This window comes from Hipposideros armiger, unplaced genomic scaffold (genome assembly GCF_001890085.2).
Source record: "Hipposideros armiger isolate ML-2016 unplaced genomic scaffold, ASM189008v1 scaffold_7, whole genome shotgun sequence".
Lineage (NCBI taxonomy): Eukaryota > Metazoa > Chordata > Mammalia > Chiroptera > Hipposideridae > Hipposideros > Hipposideros armiger.
This window is the reverse complement of record NW_017731357.1, coordinates 2,154,797-2,164,430: the sequence shown is the minus strand read 5'-3', so window position 1 is coordinate 2,164,430 and position 9,634 is coordinate 2,154,797. Positions and strand designations below refer to the sequence as shown.

The following is a 9,634-nucleotide window of genomic DNA, read 5'->3' as shown; positions in this document are numbered from 1 at the left end:
GCTGGCTGCTGGCTACACATGGTAGCCCATGGCAACCCACTGCAGCAGGGGCTGCTGCCTACGCCAATGTTGGCGACTCACTGACATTGTCTTTTTGATGACTCCAGAACAATTTTGTGGTATAATGTCCAGGACTCTGGATTTGTCCAATTGTTTCCTCATGCTATTGTTTGACTTGTTTCTTTATCACCTGCATTTTTTTTAAATTGGAAGTTAGGTCTAGAGGTTTGAATAGATTTGGGTTAAATATTTTTTTTTTGCTATAATACTTCAGAAGTGACATCATGTTGCATCCCATCAGGAGGCACAAATGTCTCCTTGTCCCATTAGCAGTAAGCTAAGTTTGATCATTTAGTTAAGGTGGTGACCACCAGATACTGGCCTTTAAAACTTGTAAGTAATCTGGGGATTGATACTTTCCCACCATGTGAATATCCTGTTTCTTTCATCCAGTGGAATTAGCATTCATTGATGATCTTGATTCAATCAAATTATCTTGTGGGACATGTAACTCTTAGATCTATCCCAAACCAACTTGGTAAATGGTATAAATTGGAGTTATTTAATTTTTAAAAATAATTTTGAGATGTTGCGAAACAAACATAAATGTTTGTGTCTGCTTTCGTTCTTTCGGGTTTATTACAATGTCTATTTTCGTGCACATTCCTTAAAATTAGTGCAGCTTCATTTGGCTAACATTTTAGAGCAATGACATCCTCCTCCCCACTGCAGTTCCATTTGTTTTTCAGAGCCTTTATTGTTGTTGTTGTTAGATGCTTTTTCTCTTCTGAATGAACCATTTTATTAGTCATCACAGGTTTTTAAAAAATTCTTATTAGGATTTTGATTAGAATTATTATTTTCTTGTTTATTAGCCAAGGTTGAATCAGGAAAACAAAAACCACAATAGCTATTTTATCAGAGAAAATCTAATATAAAGAGCTGTTTAACCAGGTATTTGAGGACTGACAAAGCAAAAATAGAATACACATTGTATATGTTTACATATATAAATGTGTATATATATATACATATATAAATGAATATATAATATACATATATTGTACAAAATACATTTATGTTATATATGGTAGAAATTGGAGTTATTTGTACTGCATGTAACAAATGTGTATATATAATATGTATGTGGGTGCCAAAAATATGTATACACGTTTTAAGAAAGGAAAAATCTATGTTAAAATTACACTGATGGTAACCACTTTGAGCACCTCTTGTAATTGCAGAAATCAAACATGACTTGTATTCATCTTTTTTATTGGTATATATCGAGTATTACAATTTTAATACAGTTTTATCCTTTCTTATTATATTGTATATGTATATGTATATATATTGGGCTGTCGGAAAAGTCATGACGCATTTTTGCAATGAAAAACGTAGAAAAAATATGTGATGACTTTTCTGACAGCCCAATACATATATATATATATATATATATACACACACACTATATATATATATACACACACACACACTATATATATATACACACACTATATATATATATATATGTATGTATATATATATATATATACATTTAAATAGAAGATCATCTACCTAGAATGTCTGAAAATTGATCAGGTATTAACCATATTTCTGAAGCTTGTATAACTTAATTCCAAAGGCTCATAATGATACAAAATTGTAATTTAGTGTACTAAAACACACACACACACACACACACAGAGTCATTCAGTTCTTTACAATTCAAATTTTAAAAGTTTTTGCCTACTACAACAGTTAGCATTCTATCTGTTATGTAACCAATGAGACATCTGTGACATCACATGATTTCCATTCTGATCTACAGTGTTGAGGTAAAGAGGTAAAGATATCCAATAAGAGGGTACATTTACTTGGGGGTACTTGAGAGCCCATCTCTAGCTACCTCAGTGTCTCCTCCCCTATCAATGAGATATAGGCAGGTGGGGAAGTGACCCCTGGATCACCTTGTGGGAACTGACTGATAAGGGGAGAGGAGGCATGAGTTTTAAGGCAACCTTTTGGTGCTTGGGCCAGACTCTCTGCCAGGTCCTCTCTATCCTGAGAGATGGATCAAGGTCTCAGTCATGTAGCTGTGTTCAGAAAGCTTATTTAACAAGACTTTCTGAAATAGGGCTCAATAGTGTTAGAATATGGACTTAACGATTGGCCTCTTTCTTCACTAGTCTCTGGTAAAGGAATAGAAAATGAGCATGAGACTTGACCAAATTAGAAGGCCCCTGTGATAAATTTGATTGAACTCTGGAAGCTCCACGTTTAGGCAGGACTGGGGCCCATGCTAAGGACAGTGAGAGTTTGCATTCATTTCTAGCTTTATTGCACAGTAGTCAAAGAATGTGGCCTGTATAATGTTTGCTTTACAGAATTGAGATTTTTCTCATTAACTGTCTCTTGAACAGTGAAACATGCATTATCCACTGGTAGGAATATATATATATATATATAAAATCAACATTCATATATATAAATTAAACATTCATATATGTATATATGTGTATATATATACATATATATGCATATATATGAATGCTTAATGTTTGAATAGGTAATATTATTGTGATTCAGCATTCGAATGATACATAAGGGTATGTAGAGTGAAAAGTCTCCTCACCTCTGTCCTTGAGCCAACCAATTTCCCTCCCCAAAGGCATCCAATATTATTAGTTTCTCCTGTACCATTCTAAAATATTACTTTATGCATCTACAAGCAATTACATATGAATTTTTTCTCATTTTTCAACAAGTAGGAGCATATTTCACAACTGTTCTCTACCTTGTTTCTTTTTGTTTGCTGATCATGCTAAGTCAGTTAAAGAGAACATCCCCATTCTTTTTTTACAACTGCATAGTATTCCATTGTGAGGAAGTATCATAATTCATTTATCCTGCCTATTATTGACGGGCATTTAAGCTGTTGCCAGAATTTTTCTATTACAAAAAATACTGTAGTAAATAAACTTGCAGTTAAGTTTATGTACATAAATTATTTTATTCATGTGCAGATATATCCATAGGGTACTATTAGAAATAAAAATAGTGGGTCTGTATTCAGGAAAACCGAGTTTTTGACTTGTGTGTCTCCTGTACTACTCACACAACTACCACATTCACATAGAACACTTTATTTCTGACACTTCTGGTCACCACGTGTGAGGAGGTTTCCCCCTAAAACCCAGCAATTCTCTTTGACACCAGTTGGGTGTCCTACGATGTAGTTCAATTCTGACACTAGCTACCTAAAGATAATGTCAGACGCTACAGATTAAGGACTCAGTCCCACAAGACTGCTGCCACACCAATTCCAGTGCCAATTGCAAGCATTAGGACCCCAGGCTATCAACAAAAGTTGTGGCTACAAATTGGAGGTTCCCATGACCCCCTCCTCAGGTTTGATTAATCTGCTTGGGCAGCTTAAAAAACTCAGGGAGTGTTGGCTGAGTGGTGCATTGGTTAAGAGCTGGCTTGGGACACCAGCTCTGAGCAGCAGGGCCCAGGTTCAGATCCCACATGGGGGCCAGCGACACTGCCCTCTACAGCTAAGATGGTGAACAACAGCTCGACCTAGAGCTGGGCTGCCATGAGTCACCGGCAACAATGTAGGCTACAGCCTCCACTGCAATGGGCTGCCATGAGTGGCTGGCAGCCAGCGTGAGAAGGCGGCAGCCGGTGTGAGCTGCCAAGAGCCACCATGAGCGGCCGTCCAATGGCCGGTGAGCGACTGCCTCACCCGGGAAGAGAGCTTGCCACTTAAAAAATTACAACATTTTAGGTTGCTGTGCCAGCAACCAGGAGCAGAGACCAATATATATCTTTTCTATTATCTCACAGGGTCCAATTTCATAATTTGAAATTTTGATAAACATTGCCAGATAAATTCCTATAGATGTTATCAACACCTAGCAGCAATGGATACAAGTGGGTGTTTCCCCATAGAATCAGCAGCACTGCATGTATCTTTGCCATTCTGACCAGTGAAAAATGGTATCTCAGTTTACTTTTAATTTGCATGTCTCTTATTATGACTAAGTTCTAGCATCTCTGCAGTCTTTTAAAACCCACTTGTATTTCTCTTTCTATGAATTGGCTGCTTATATCAATTTTTTAAAGTAGATTGCTAGTTTTTTCTTACTGATTTGTAAGAATTCTATTAGATACATGACACATTTGTCTGTGGTTCGAATTTCAAATAATTTCTTCATTTTTCATTTGTCTTTAGACTTTGCTTAGAATGGATTTGCCAGGCAGAGATTATTTTTACTTAGCTAAATTTATTATTTTATGGCTTTTGTGTTCTGTGTCATTCTCAGAAAGGCTTTCCACACTCTAAGATTATGCTAAAAATGTCTCCCAAAGCTCTTCAAGTACTTTTATGGTTTCATTTTAAACATTTAAATATTTGATCCATCTGGGCTGGCTGAGTGGCCTGTTGGTTAAGAGCTGGATTGGGACTCCAGCTCTGAGCAGCAGGGCCCTGGTTCAGATCCCACATGAGGGCCAGTGACACTGCCTTCTACAGCTAAGATGGTGAACAACAGCTTGACCTGGAGCTGGGCTGCTGTGAGTTGCCGATGACGGCGTAGACTGCAGACCCTGCTGCAGTGGGCTGCCATAAGCTACCATGTGTGGCTGGCAGCCAGCATGAGCGGCCGGCAGCCGGTGTGAGCTGCCAAGACCGCCATGAGCAGCCGTCCAGAGGCCGGCAACCAATCTGCCTCACCCAGGAAGAGCACAATGATAACACCAACATGGGCCAATGAAGCAACGTCCTCCACAACTAGACTGAAGAACAAAAGGACAACAACTTGTCTGTTCCCCTTCCCCCAATTCCCCAGCGCTGTTCTCCTCCCCTAATTCCCCAATCAAATCTTTAAAAAATATATATAAATAAATAAATATTTGATCCACCTATGATATATCCTAGTGTGAGGTATGGATCAAACATTACTTTTTTTTCAGATTGCTACCACCATTCTCATGTATTTATATAATTTATAAGATAAATAGATGTTATATTCACATATAGTTTCTTATAATTCACAATATATGCATATTCTTAATAGTATTCATATTCCTAATATTCATATTTAATTTTTGGTCTGCTTGATATGCCCAAGACTAAAAGGTATGTTAGTCTTATATTGCTATTGTCTCCCTGTCAATTTCTCCCATATTTCTATGATGGTTAATTTTATGTGTCAACTTGGCTAGGCTACAGTGCCCATTTGTTTGGTCAAACACCAGTCTAGATGTTGCTGTGAAGGTATTTGTGGATGTGACTAATGTTTACAGTCAACTGACTTTAAGAAAAGCAGATTACCCTCCATTATGTGGGTGGGCCTCCTCCAATGGGTTGAAGGCTTTAAGAGCAAAGACTGAGGTTTCCTGAAGAAGAAGCAATTTTTCCTTAAGACTGTGACATACAAATTCTGCCTTAGTTTTCAGGTGGCTGTCCTGTCCTGCAGATCTCAGACTCAAGGCTGCAACATCAACTCTTTTTTTTTTTTAAGACTTTTTTTTAATTGGGAAATTGGGGGATGGGAACAGAGCTGGGGAATCGGGGGAAGGGGAACAGACAAGTTGCTGTCGTTTTGTTCTTCAGTCTAGTTGTGGAGGACGTTGCTTCACTGGCCCAAGTTGGCACCATCATTGTGCTCTTCCCAGGCGAGGCAGATCAGTTGCCGGCTTCTGGACGGCTGCTCAGTGCGGCTGCTGGTCAGCTGCTCACTGCGGCTGCTGGCCGTTCACGCTGGCTGCTGGCTACATACGGTAGCCCATGGCAACCCACTGCCACAGGGCCTGCAGCCTACGCCGTCGCTGGCGACTCACAGCAGCCCAGCTCCAGGTTGAGCTGTTGTTCATCATCTTAGCTGTGGAGGGCAGTGTCACTGGCCCTCATATGTGGGATCCGAACCGGGGCCCTCTGGCATCCCAAGCGAGTTCTTAACCATCACGCCACTCGGCCGGCCCTGCAACATCAACTCTTACCTGAATTTCTAGACAGTTGGCCCACCTTACAGATCTCTGACTTGACAGCCCCCACCATGATGAGAGCCAGTCCCTTATAATACATCTCTCTCTCTCTCTCTCTCTCTCTCTCTCTCTCTCTCTCTTTCTCTCTCTCTCTCTCTCACCCCCCCTCCTTCCCTCCCTCCCTCTCTCTTTCTCTCTAAATATGTACAGGCATATCTCATTTTATTGTGTTTCACTTCATTGTACTTCACAGATGTTGTGTTTTTTACAAATTGAAAGCTGGACCCTCCACCAGCAAAACGATTATGACTTGCTTTATTGCAATACTTGCTTTATCGTGGTGGTCTAGAACTGACCCCACATATTGATTTTGTTTCTCTAGAGAACCTTGACTAGTAAAATTTCTAATATTCTTTTCTTTATATATTTTGATGGTATAATAGAACAAAAATTAACTCTCTTTGCCTGATTAATGCTTTCTGTATTGATATGCTAATATTGTCAACTCCTCCCCTCATTTTTTTGTCTGCATTTGTTTAATATGTCTTTGTCTATTTTTCACTTCATAACATATTATGTCGTTTTTCAATGGTATGTCTCCTGTAACTAGATTATACTTAAATTTCTTTTACTTAACCAAGTCTTTTAATAGGGGATATCTATTTTTAAAATCTTAAAGAAAATTGCAGAGAAATGTTAATAAATAAGTCACAGAGCAAAATGGCCTAAACCTAAAGGTTAATTTTCAGTTTGGTTTTAATCTTCTCCATTGTTTTAGAGAGTATTTTATTCTATTAGTTGAAAGCAGTTACCTGGAGGAAGGGGAAACTTGTACTTTTTACTACACTTTTCTATTTCCTGAATTGACGCAGTAAATATACTATCCAGTACAGAACTTCAGGTTTTTCAAAAGCTTTCTTTAGCTTATTTTTATCTAATTGATGGGTCCAGAGTGAAATGACATATTTTGAATCATGCTTTTGAGATATAGAATTTAGCACACTTTATCTTTACCTCATTTCCCACTCCAACCCATGAAAATGTTAACTCAGGTATTAGATTCATATAGTCTTATTACTATTTTTAAAATTCAGAACCTAATTTGAGTAAAAATAATGAGATTCAGATTTAGTTTTATAATTAGACATGGTGCAATACTTTCTTTTTCTGCAAAAAGCTTTATTGTTTCAATTTGGTCCACGGTATGGGAGAGGGCCCCGGGGTGGTTAGAAGGCTGCCTAGCTGTTTTAGGGAGAGGCTCAAGCAGAAGCCCAACGCCAGGGGAATGCAGAGGGGCCCCTCAAAGGCCTCTGGGCTCCAAAGGCTCCTAGTCGTGCTTGAGGGTGAGCCTTTCGAAGAGACACTCGCCAAGCCCAGCCTGGGGGCTGGCCAGCCTGCGGAGGTTAGTCAGGTGGTCGCCCATCTTCTTGATGAGTTTCACCTCCTCATCCAGAAGTCGTTCTCCAGGAAGTCACAGGCATGGCGGTCTGCGCGGGCAGAGCCCAGGGGTGCAGATCCAAAAGGGCCTGGTTCAGGTTCTTCTCCAAGGTCATAGCAGCTTCCATGGCATCCTGAGTTTTACCCCTCTCCTCTTGGGAAGGCTTCTGCAGGTCCCGGAAGAGGGCGTGACCGCCACGCTGGTTTTGCATCTTCAAGAGACGTTCTGCACCCTCACGCTTCTCCTCCGCCAACTCACGGAAGAAGCGGCCCACGTCCTCTAGAGCCACATCGTCGCGGTCGAAATAGAAGCCCAGAGAGAGGTGGGTGGAGGAGGCCCGCAGATGCAAGTTGACCAGGCGGTTGACGGCGGCCTCCACCTCGGTGGCATAATTTTGACGAACTTGGGAGTTCATGGTTGCTCAGCAGTAAGTAGTTAAGCTCAAATAACGGTGTTAGCTGGTCTCAGAGGCCGAGGATGGCTGAGTTGGTTCCGAAGGTTGAGACTGGAAAAGAGGTTGGAGGGTGGTCGGAGGCTGGAAGAAGGGGCGTCCCTGGGTCTGTTCCGTCCAAACACTGTTGAAGCAAGAGACAGATCCGGGAGACAGCCGAGGGAACTCTGGTGCAATACTTTCGATGCACTTCTATTTTGGCTTGATAATGCTCCCCTCCATGACTTCCCCACCCTTGAGCTTCTTTTTTTATTTTCTTTTTTTTTTAAACTTCATCTCTTGGTTGATTGAAAAATATTATAAACCATTTTTTCAACAGAGTGATATATTTTACGATCCCTTAAATAGCACAGAGTGTTTTTTCTGACATCTTTGCACCTGAAAGACAACTCAGATGTACATTCTGGGGTCATAAATTTTTCTCTTTAAAATTCTAGATATGAGAAGTTAAGACACATGGACATTTGTTTTTTATCTGGGCAATCTAATTTCATTTCTTTTGCCTGGATAATTATAGACATTTAAATATTGTACCTTAGAACTTTTACCATGATGTGTCCAGCTGTGGGTCCCTTTTTACTGACTCTGCCTAGAACATAGCGAACTCTTCAATCAACATACACAGTTTTTCAACAGACAAAAATTTATTTTAATTTTATTCCATCTCTTCCATTTGCCTTTGTTCCTCTATCAGGAACACAATTACCCACATGTTGGTTTTCTGTTTTCTCTACTCTTTCCTTATAGCTATCATCTTCTCTCTCATTGTTTCCATCTCTGCCTTTATATGCTCCATTGAATTTCTTAGCGTCAGCTTTGTTCTAGGCACTGAGTTCAATTTTCTGTGAGATAATTTTTCTTTTCTCTGTCTCCAATGTATACTTTAATTTTGTTTCTGCTTTTTATTTTTTTTAAATTATTTCTCTGTTTTCAGTTACAGTTGACATTCAATATTATTTTATGTTAGTTTCAGGTATACAGCATAGTTGTTAAACAGTTATATAATTTATGCAGTGATCCCCCCGATTAGTCTAGTATCCACCTGGCACTATGTATAGCTGTTGCAAAATTATCAACTATATTCTCCATGCTGTAGTTTCTATCCCCATGACTATTTTGTATCTACCAATTTGTATTTCTTAATCCTTTCATCGTTTTCACCCAGCTCCCCAAAGCCCCTCCCTTCTGGCAGCCATCAGTTTGTTCTCTGTATCTATGACTGTTTCTGTTTTGTTTGTTCCTTGATTTTGTTATTTAGATTCCACATGTAAGTGAGATCATATGGTATTTGTTTTTCTGAGTCTCACTTATTTCACTCAGCATAATACCCACTAGGTTCACCCATGTTGTCGCAAATGGTAAGATTTCATTCTTTTTTATAGCTGAGGAATATTCCATTGTATACATGTACCACCTCTTTGTTATCCACTCATCTATTGATGGGCACTTGGGTTGATTACATATCTTGGTTACTGTAAATAGTGCTACAATGAATATAGGGATGCATACGTTTTCGAATTACTGGTTTGGACTTCTTCAGATAAATACCCAGGAATGGAATTGCTGGGTCATAAGGTAGTTCTATTTTTAATTTCTTGAGGAAACTCTAAACCATTTTCCATAGTGGCTGTACCAATTTGCAACCCCACCAACAGTGTCTGAGGGTTCCCTTTTCTGGGCATCCTCGCCAACACTCGTTGTTTGTTCATTTATTGATGGTAGCCATTCTGATATCTCATTGTGGTGTTGAT

At 39.5% G+C, this 9,634-nt stretch overlaps 1 pseudogene; it reads right to left on the bottom strand.

Moving 5' to 3' along the window:
• Nucleotides 1-7,264: 7,264 nt before the first annotated feature.
• LOC109386168 (ferritin light chain pseudogene) lies at nt 7,265-7,849 on the bottom strand (annotated as a pseudogene).
• Between the last annotated feature and the right edge of the window lie 1,785 nt (nt 7,850-9,634).